At 44.6% G+C, this 10,003-nt stretch overlaps 2 long non-coding RNA genes across 3 annotated transcripts; one reads left to right on the plus strand and one right to left on the minus strand.

Annotated features, from left to right (window-relative positions):
- Positions 1–2,976: 2,976 nt before the first annotated feature.
- Positions 2,977–4,639, plus strand: LOC138615198 (uncharacterized). The gene is made up of 2 exons (XR_011310457.1): positions 2,977–3,040; positions 4,534–4,639. It is a non-coding gene; the product is annotated as an uncharacterized lncRNA (long non-coding RNA).
- LOC138615197 (uncharacterized) lies at positions 2,985–8,754 on the minus strand. Of its 2 annotated transcripts, none has more exons than XR_011310456.1 (4): positions 8,373–8,754; positions 7,563–8,152; positions 4,584–4,757; positions 2,985–3,319 (listed from the first exon to the last, which is right to left on the minus strand). It is a non-coding gene; the product is annotated as an uncharacterized lncRNA (long non-coding RNA). The 2 variants fall into 2 exon arrangements; XR_011310455.1 differs by having other exon boundaries at positions 7,563–7,736; positions 8,373–8,751.
- Positions 8,755–10,003: the final 1,249 nt, after the last annotated feature.

Genomic DNA, 10,003 nt, shown 5'->3' on the forward strand with positions numbered 1-10,003 from the left:
CCCTCTCCTCCTCCTCTCATCTCTCTCCTCCCCTCTCCTCCTCTCCCTTCTCCTCTCCTCTCCTTCTCTCCTCCTCCTCCTCTCCTCCTCCTCCTCTCCCCTCCTCTCCTCCTCCTCCTCCTCTCCTCTCCTCCTCTCTCCTCTCCTCTCCTCTCCTCTCCTCTCCCCTCTCTCCTCTCCTCTCCTCTCCTCCCCTCCCTCCTCCTCTCCTCCTCTCACCTCTCCTCCCCCTCCTCCTCCTCTCACCTCTCCTCTCCTCTCCTCTCCTCCTCCTCTCCTCTCCTCCTCCTCTCCTCCCCTCCTCCTCCTCCTCTCCTCTCCTCTCCTCTCCTCTCCTCTCCTCTCCTCCTCCCCTCTCCTCCCCTCTCCTCTCCCCTCTCCTCCTCTCCTCTCCTCTCCTCCCCTCCTCCTCTCCTCTCCTCTCCTCCTCCTCCTCTCCTCTCCTCCCCTCCTCCTCCCCTCTCCTCCTCCCCTCCCTCTCCTCCCCTCTCCTCCCCTCTCCTCCCCTCCTCTCCCTCTCTCCTCTCCTCTCCCTCCTCCCCTCCTCTCCCTCCTCCCCTCCTCCTCCTCCTCCCTCCCCTCTCCTCCCCTCTCCTCTCCTCCCCTCCTCCTCCTCTCCTCTCCCCTCTCCTCTCCTCTCCTCCTCTCCTCCCTCTCCTCCTCCTCTCCTCTCCTCCTCTCCTCTCCCCTCCCCTCCTCTCCTCTCCCTCCCCCCTCTCCTCCTCCTCCTCCTCCTCTCCTCCTCCTCCTCTCCTCCTCTCCTCCTCTCCCCTCCCCTCTCCCTCTGTCCTCCCCCTCCTCCTCCTCCCCTCCTCCTCTCCTCCTCCCCCCTCCTCCCCCCTGTTGGCGACCACAGCCCTAACGCTCTCGGACTCTGGTCGCTATGGTAACGTTTAAACACGCCTTCACGATAAGATACAGATAATATATAGACATGATATCTATCTATCTATATCTAACCCACAAAAATGAATAGAAAGTGCATGAACATGTTTCCTCACCATAACGCTAAATCAATGAGAGCCCTGAGCTTGTTTCTCTGCAACGAGATGGTCCCATCTCGGGGTAACGGGAGAGCCTGACACCCGAAGTGTGTTGCTGATGTCCAGTCGACTCCGTTGTTTTGTTTTGGTTGCTGTCACGGCAGAAAACCCGCTTCACACAGACCGGATGTCGGAGATGACAACAGGGTTTCCAGTGCTGTGGTTGATCTCCGGGTATTCTGCCGTTACTTTGATCCAGATCACCGGCAGAGTTGTTGTCTCCCAAAGACTTCTGAAGCCGCCGTTGTTTGCGACCTCCAGCAGTTGATCCTCTTCTTGCACAGACATGCTGGATCCCCCTGGTTCGTTGATAAATGGGTCTCGGATCCGTTCCTCGGCAGTTCGTGGGTCCTCTTTGGTTGGAAGTAGCTTCTTCGGCTGGTTCCTCAACGCTTCGGGTCGCGGTGCTGGCCGACAAAGGTCCCCGTGCCATCTTGTTAACAGCAGCCTCTCCTCTCCTCCAAGTTCGCGGCAGATGTCTTCAGTGGAGGTTCGATCAACTCTTCACCAATACTGATGGCTCTTTAGCCTGAGCAACACGGTGAGCCACCAAGTATGATGCTCTCACTGCTTTCGCATTTATTGACGTGGCGGCCGCCAGTAATTCCTTCTGTCCTTCGTGTTCCTCTTTTTTTTTCTTTCCAAATCCTCCGGGGGCTTGTTTTCTAATCCAGGGTGTTTGGTCTCCAAGTGGCGAAGCCATTTTGAAGGCTTCGTTGCCTCGTCAGAGAGCCGTTGGCCGCATGTGATGCAGAGCGGGCTTGGTCTGTGGGAACCACCTGTCGCCATAAACCCAGACTTCAAGGACAACTCCTGGGATTGTCTGTTCAAATCTGTCTTTTTCTTGGAGGTCGGAGGCTCTTCTTCTGTCTCTTCACCTCTTTCATTTCATTTCATTTCATTTGCCCTTTTCCCCTTCGAAAGGAAACTTTCCAAAGACGTCTGTGTTTTGCTCATTTTGCTTGTGGGTTAAATTTTTGGCGCTCAAGCGACCGAGATGTAACTGAGAGAATCCGGTCATTTTTCAAAATAAAAGATTGTTCAGACTCAGATAATAAATACAACGGAAACAATTAATTATTTCTTGGGCGGCCCGGTACCAATTGATCCACGGACCGGCCCGGGGGTTGGGGACCACTGCTTTATGGGACCTTCACCCCATTCAGGGAATCAGAGGAGTCTCATAGTATGTCAGGACTAAACAATAGAGTTTCCTTGACAAATCCCCCCTTTTCTTGATGTGAAATCAACACCTTAAATTTAATCCAAAACCACTAAGTGAGAGTCAGTCAGAGAAAAATGACATCCTGACTTACTCATAAGTGAACATTATAATAATCAAAAAAATAGTCAAAATCACATCAATCACATTACAATCAATACATTCGTGATAATCAACAGTAGTGATGCACACCCATTATTTTCTCATCAAAGTTCAAGATTCATGACATCACGTCAGTCAATTAATCATCAAATCGTTCCGTATCACAGAGGAACCTGTAAATGTTGTTCCCCTGGAGCCGAGACACGTCCACTCACCAAAGATGGACATCACAACAAGTGAAGTGCGCCAGGTTTGAGTAAAGAGGGCATGCGTAGGTCCCAGGGGCAGCCATGGAGTAAAAAGACCCATGACCGGATAATTAAACCTATAAATATGACCAATACTGTCAAAGTCATAACATCTGTTTGAAGACTATTTTGATTTAAAACTTGTGGAAAAACGCAGCAGAATGAACCATGCTATACTTAACCTAAATTTAGCTCCGATACGCTTTCACTAAATCCGACAGGAACAAGTTAACACTTAAAAGTAAACCACTCAAATCACTCTTGTTGTTTCTTTTTCTTCAACTTCAAGCAAAGAATCAAAAATAGATCAATCATATTAAAATTACAGAAATAAACGGGAAGTATTTCATCATTACAACTCATAGAACGAAGTAAATTAATATGTTTATTATGTTTGAAAACACCTGAGAAAAGATTTAATAGAAGTAATTTATCATTATTCTGGAATCATGTAATTTCAACAACAATCAGGATATTATAATCCATGAATCATTTACTCGTTCTGCTATTAATGGAATTTAGTTCCCAATGAAAGTCCTGGTCAATGTCACCTGGAGGTACCCACTCTTCCCAACTCCCAGTAACACATCCCAGTCAGAGTCTCTGTAAACCAGCTGCTGCTGCTTCAACCTCTGGTCATCAGGACTCAGCTGATCTTCTCAGCACACCGTCCTGTTCTCCTTCACACAGATCATCACCTCCATCTGTAGAGAGAAGCAGAGAGAACAGAGGTGATACCTGAGTGTCTGCAGAGACTCCCTCCATCAGCTGTCAGTCAGTGATGCAGCAGAATAAAGAGCAGCAGGACTTCAGTCCAGTTCGGAGACTTCGGTCCCGTTCAGAAACACCACTTGGTTACTAATGTAATGCTGGTTCTGTGATGAGCAGGCTGCAGACTATTTATACTCTTATTGATACGACTCTCCGTAATTTAGTACAAAAGATGAAATAAATACAAAACATAAAGATGAGACTAGATTGAAGTATTTCTGATGACTTTTTTGTCTGAAATGGTTTAAATTTCTTGGGGGATGGATGTTGTTCAGATGTTGAAGATGCTGCCTGTTGATTCAATACTGTAATGACACTCTCATTGGTTCTTCTGGGTTTTTGAAGAGAAATAACACCACGTCATGTTCTGTATATAAATGAACCGTCTTGAGTATCAAACTGCAGCAGCATTATTTTCAACAGAAGGTTTTCTTTGATAGTATTTTTACTGGTCAGTAGTTTTCCTGCAGCCCCCTCATCACTAATGATTGATCCGCCCGCTCTGAGTGATATGAAACTGAAACTGAGAGTTTCTGACCGACAGCTCAGATGACGCTCTGACCATTTCAGGCTGAATTCATGAACTCAGCGATAACTATCAGCTGGTTAGTGGTTAGTTTAATAGTTAACCCATGTTGGTAGACTTTAGTTGACTGTGTGTAGCTGCAGGCTGATTTCATCCTGCAGCAGCGACACATGAACGTCCAGCTTGTGGGAAACTTTCATCTCTCCGCCTGTATGTGACGGACTTCCTGGATGTCTCGACCGATCGCTGGTGTTTTCAACCTTTACACGCAAACGATGGTGAACATGGACTGCAGTGAAGAGTGACGGCACTTTAGTCCGTTTCTTCTCTGCTCCGCTGCCTGTAGAGCAGGCGGGACTCTGTGTCTGAGTGTCGGCTGCAGCGGACCGACAGCTGTCCCCCTCCGCTCGCTGCCGACACACATCTCGCGGCGTCCTCTCGGACACATTCATAAATACATTCAAATATATCTGGGCGGCTGTAAATTTACATGGACGGGCCGCCCAAGTCTAGTATATTTATGAGAAACACTGACATCACTGAAAGCAGCATGGAGCGACTCCAACCCTCTACTGACCTCAGAGTCTGTAGTCATCAACATGAGACATGAAGGAGCTGCAGCTGCTGATTAAACAGAGAAGATCTACAACAGTAACAGACAGTGAACTTACTTCAGAGTCTCCAGACTACAGTGTGGACTCTCCAGAAAACCACACAGCTGCTTCACTGCTGAATCCTGCAGCTTGTTGTTACTCAGGTCCAGATGTTTCAGATGGGAGGGGTTGGACTTCAGAGCTGAACCCAGAGAATCACAGCTGATCTCTGACAAACTGCAGCTCTTCAATCTGAATAAAGAATAAAAGCTGTGAGTTTAGACTCATTCAGTGTTTCATGGTGTGTTCAGAGCTGAAGAAGGTTCACAATGTACAAGTTTAGAAAATGGAAACTCCAAACAGCTGCAGGTTGAAACAGTGAAACAGAAGCAGTGAAGAAGAGCTCTCATTAATATGAATGACAACATGCTGCTGCTTCAATAAAGACGGAGTGACTTCAGCTCTTCAACTCTGCAGCTCCACCAGCGGCTCCATCGATACAAACTCATGTTGTCCAACAAACTGATCCCAGATTCCTCTGAAGATCCTCAAGTTTCAGAAGAAAACAAACATGTCCGACTGAATGTGGAAGAAAAGTCCATCAGATGATCCAAACTACATCTACAACATTTGATGTGATGTGATCTGTTTGAATATTTCAGTCCAACATCATCACATGACTCCAGACCAGTGTGAACAAGCACATACTGAACATTTATTTGTTGCAGTCTGATGTTGTGGAAAAGATTTCTAGTTTTATTTCAATGTCGGACTTTAAGGTGAAAATCCAGAGTTTCAGTTTCACAGTCGATCATCCAGTGAAGGATTTTTCTTCTTCTATGAAGGTTTTAAATGTGGACGTTGCTCTGCCACAGTCAGCGGACTAAACCAGAGAAGAAGAAAACAGACTTTCCCCTGAAGATCCTCAGTGTGGATCAGTAGAATATCAGCTGATGTCTGCAGTTTAGTTTCACCACAACTTTCACATCATGTTCATCTCAGCACAACTAAAACATGGAGTCTTATGTAACCAGAATAATTTAATCTGGGATCTTAATTATTATGTTTAGGAACGATGTTATTGTCCCCTTAAGTAAGGTCGACAGGTTGTCACGTAGCCGTTTTCCTCTGTACACAGAAAAGTCCGAGGAGAGTCAATGTTTTCCTGAATATATCATCTTTGTTACTCCGTGCACAGAGATGGATAGAAGTGATCATCCATGTCTCAATAGAGGATGTTTGTTTTCCCGTCGTCTGTGCTTCGGTATGGTAGGAGTTGTGAGCAGGAAAAGATGAATCAGATTCCGCTAAAGAAAAGTGAACAACTTTAAATTGAATGTTGAACGACGAGCCGTTGAAGAGCTGCAGTTTCACCAACAGATCCTTCGAACTTTGAACATTTGATATCCTGGTGAGTTTATTGAAGTTCAATGCTTTTTTACTGTTGCATGCTAGCTTCGTTAGCAGGAATGCTCGACGATATTTAGAAGTAAGTTGTGTATTTTACAAAAACCAGTCAGGATAAATCTGAAGGGGAAACAAACAACATTCCTGAAGATGTCATGATTGTAATTGAATGCCTTGAGTTCTGTATGTTCACTAATTAGTTGTTATATTGTGTGTGATGTTTACAGCCATGCGGGTTGCAGGCCCAGTTGAGTAAATTGAATTAGTAATGAACTATTGTCCTGCACATGTGCAGAGGCTGTTTTTTTTTTTTTAATATCTTCTTCGTTGGAACCAGAGGTACCGTCCATCCACCGTCCTGCCTGCCACCACTCACCCCATCTTCATCCATCTTACCGTCTACCTTCACCTGAGAGAATCTTCATCTCAGCTGGACATCACAGTTCACCTGGAGTCCATTTCACTGGACATTGTTTGGGGGGGGGGGGTAGGACATTTGAGAACTCAACTCTTTCTTTTATACCTTTTTTTCAATTTCATTTATTCCTGAGATCTCAGAGGTTTTTGATTTTCATATTTCCTGCTTGGACACTTTTTGATGTGTGGAATTGTCAATTTGTTGTAGTATTGTTATTATATTGTGTTCTAATTAAACCTTTTGTTGTAAGTGTAATTCAGGGTGGATATTTCTTGTCTGTGCAGCAGTCAGACGAGTGATGGATTAACCAGTCTCCTCATTGAACCTGGATTAGATTTGATAATTCCCCTCTTTTCTGTCTATTCTGCACTGTCTCTAAAGCAACAGCTGCACGGGGGTTACATATATAGAAATGAACCGTCTTGAGTATCAAACTGCAGCAGCATTATTTTCAACAGAAGGTTTTCTTTGATAGTATTTTTACTGGTCAGTAGTTTTCCTGCAGCCCCCTCATCACTAATGATTGATCCGCCCGCTCTGAGTGATATGAAACTGAAACTGAGAGTTTCTGACCGACAGCTCAGATGACGCTCTGACCATTTCAGGCTGAATTCATGAACTCAGCGATAACTATCAGCTGGTTAGTGGTTAGTTTAATAGTTAACCCATGTTGGTAGACTTTAGTTGACTGTGTGTAGCTGCAGGCTGATTTCATCCTGCAGCAGCGACACATGAACGTCCAGCTTGTGGGAAACTTTCATCTCTCCGCCTGTATGTGACGGACTTCCTGGATGTCTCGACCGATCGCTGGTGTTTTCAACCTTTACACGCAAACGATGGTGAACATGGACTGCAGTGAAGAGTGACGGCACTTTAGTCCGTTTCTTCTCTGCTCCGCTGCCTGTAGAGCAGGCGGGACTCTGTGTCTGAGTGTCGGCTGCAGCGGACCGACAGCTGTCCCCCTCCGCTCGCTGCCGACACACATCTCGCGGCGTCCTCTCGGACACATTCATAAATACATTCAAATATATCTGGGCGGCTGTAAATTTACATGGACGGGCCGCCCAAGTCTAGTATATTTATGAGAAACACTGACATCACTGAAAGCAGCATGGAGCGACTCCAACCCTCTACTGACCTCAGAGTCTGTAGTCATCAACATGAGACATGAAGGAGCTGCAGCTGCTGATTAAACAGAGAAGATCTACAACAGTAACAGACAGTGAACTTACTTCAGAGTCTCCAGACTACAGTGTGGACTCTCCAGAAAACCACACAGCTGCTTCACTGCTGAATCCTGCAGCTTGTTGTCACTCAGGTCCAGATGTTTCAGATGGGAGGGGTTGGACTTCAGAGCTGAACCCAGAGAATCACAGCTGATCTTTGACAAACTGCACCTCTTCAATCTGAATAAAGAATAAAAGATGGAGATAAAATCATGTGATCCATCAGATGTGTTCAGATTGAATGACTTTGTCCTTCTGTTATTGAGGATCTTCATCATGTCAGCCTTCTACTGACATCATCCAAATGTCAGCACAACATTCATCCACCTCTTCATGTCAACACAGATCAATAACATGCTGCTCACCTCCGTCAGGTCTCATTACACCATCACTACTCTACTGATACTTTAAACAGCTGCAGCTGATGATGTTCTTTCATCTGAGTGTGTTGTGAAGGATCAATATCAGTGATCAGACTTTATCTGTGAAGTCACATTGAAATGAGCAGAAACCAAAGACAAATGTCTCCTTCAGGAAGTAAACGTTGAGTTTCAACAGATCAGAGTTCAGAGGATCTTCTGTTTACAGCTGAGACTCTTTAGAACAAATGACAAACATTCATTTACTTTAACAACCATCAGAGGACATTTTCTACACTTTCTGCAACAAACACTCTGAATTTAGGACAAGAACACTGAAAATAGGAACAAAAGGAAATTTACAGCTTTAAGGATGGAAGTTCTGTTTGTACATGAAGGAGCTGCAGCTGCTGATTAAACAGAGAAGATCTACAACAGTAACAGACAGTGAACTTACATCAGAGTCTCCAGACTACAGTGTGGACTCTCCAGAAAACCACACAGCTGCTTCACTCCTGAATCCTGCAGCTTGTTGTCACTCAGGTCCAGATGTTTCAGATGGGAGGGGTTGGACTTCAGAGCTGAACCCAGAGAATCACAGCTGATCTCTGACAAACTGCAGCTCCTCAATCTGAATAAAGAATAAAAGCTGTGAGTTTAGACTCATTCAGTGTTTCATGGTGTGTTCAGAGCTGAAGAAGGTTCACAATGTACAAGTTTAGAAAATGGAAACTCCAAACAGCTGCAGGTTGAAACAGTGAAACAGAAGCAGTGAAGAAGAGCTCTCATTAATATGAATGACAACATGCTGCTGCTTCAATAAAGACGGAGTGACTTCAGCTCTTCAACTCTGCAGCTCCACCAGCGGCTCCATCGATACAAACTCATGTTGTCCAACAAACTGATCCCAGATTCCTCTGAAGATCCTCAAGTTTCAGAAGAAAACAAACATGTCCGACTGAATGTGGAAGAAAAGTCCATCAGATGATCCAAACTACATCTACAACATTTGATGTGATGTGATCTGTTTGAATATTTCAGTCCAACATCATCACATGACTCCAGACCAGTGTGAACAAGCACATACTGAACATTTATTTGTTGCAGTCTGATGTTGTGGAAAAGATTTCTAGTTTTATTTCAATGTCAGACTTTAAGGTGAAAATCCAGAGTTTCAGTTTCACAGTCGATCATCCAGTGAAGGATTTTTCTTCTTCTATGAAGGTTTTAAATGTGGACGTTGCTCTGCCACAGTCAGCGGACTAAACCAGAGAAGAAGAAAACAGACTTTCCCCTGAAGATCCTCAGTGTGGATCAGTAGAATATCAGCTGATGTCTGCAGTTTAGTTTCACCACAACTTTCACATCATGTTCATCTCAGCACAACTAAAACATGGAGTCTTATGTAACCAGAATAATTTAATCTGGGATCTTAATTATTATGTTTAGGAACGATGTTATTGTCCCCTTAAGTAAGGTCGACAGGTTGTCACGTAGCCGTTTTCCTCTGTACACAGAAAAGTCCGAGGAGAGTCAATGTTTTCCTGAATATATCATCTTTGTTACTCCGTGCACAGAGATGGATAGAAGTGATCATCCATGTCTCAATAGAGGATGTTTGTTTTCCCGTCGTCTGTGCTTCGGTATGGTAGGAGTTGTGAGCAGGAAAAGATGAATCAGATTCCGCTAAAGAAAAGTGAACAACTTTAAATTGAATGTTGAACGACGAGCCGTTGAAGAGCTGCAGTTTCACCAACAGATCCTTCGAACTTTGAACATTTGATATCCTGGTGAGTTTATTGAAGTTCAATGCTTTTTTACTGTTGCATGCTAGCTTCGTTAGCAGGAATGCTCGACGATATTTAGAAGTAAGTTGTGTATTTTACAAAAACCAGTCAGGATAAATCTGAAGGGGAAACAAACAACATTCCTGAAGATGTCATGATTGTAATTGAATGCCTTGAGTTCTGTATGTTCACTAATTAGTTGTTATATTGTGTGTGATGTTTACAGCCATGCGGGTTGCAGGCCCAGTTGAGTAAATTGAATTAGTAATGAACTATTGTCCTGCACATGTGCAGAGGCTGT

Source organism: Brachyistius frenatus, unplaced genomic scaffold (assembly GCF_029030835.1).
Source record: "Brachyistius frenatus isolate BFR_SWC_R1_liver_20210118 unplaced genomic scaffold, ASM2903083v1 Contig_765, whole genome shotgun sequence".
NCBI classification, from domain to species: Eukaryota; Metazoa; Chordata; class Actinopteri; family Embiotocidae; genus Brachyistius; species Brachyistius frenatus.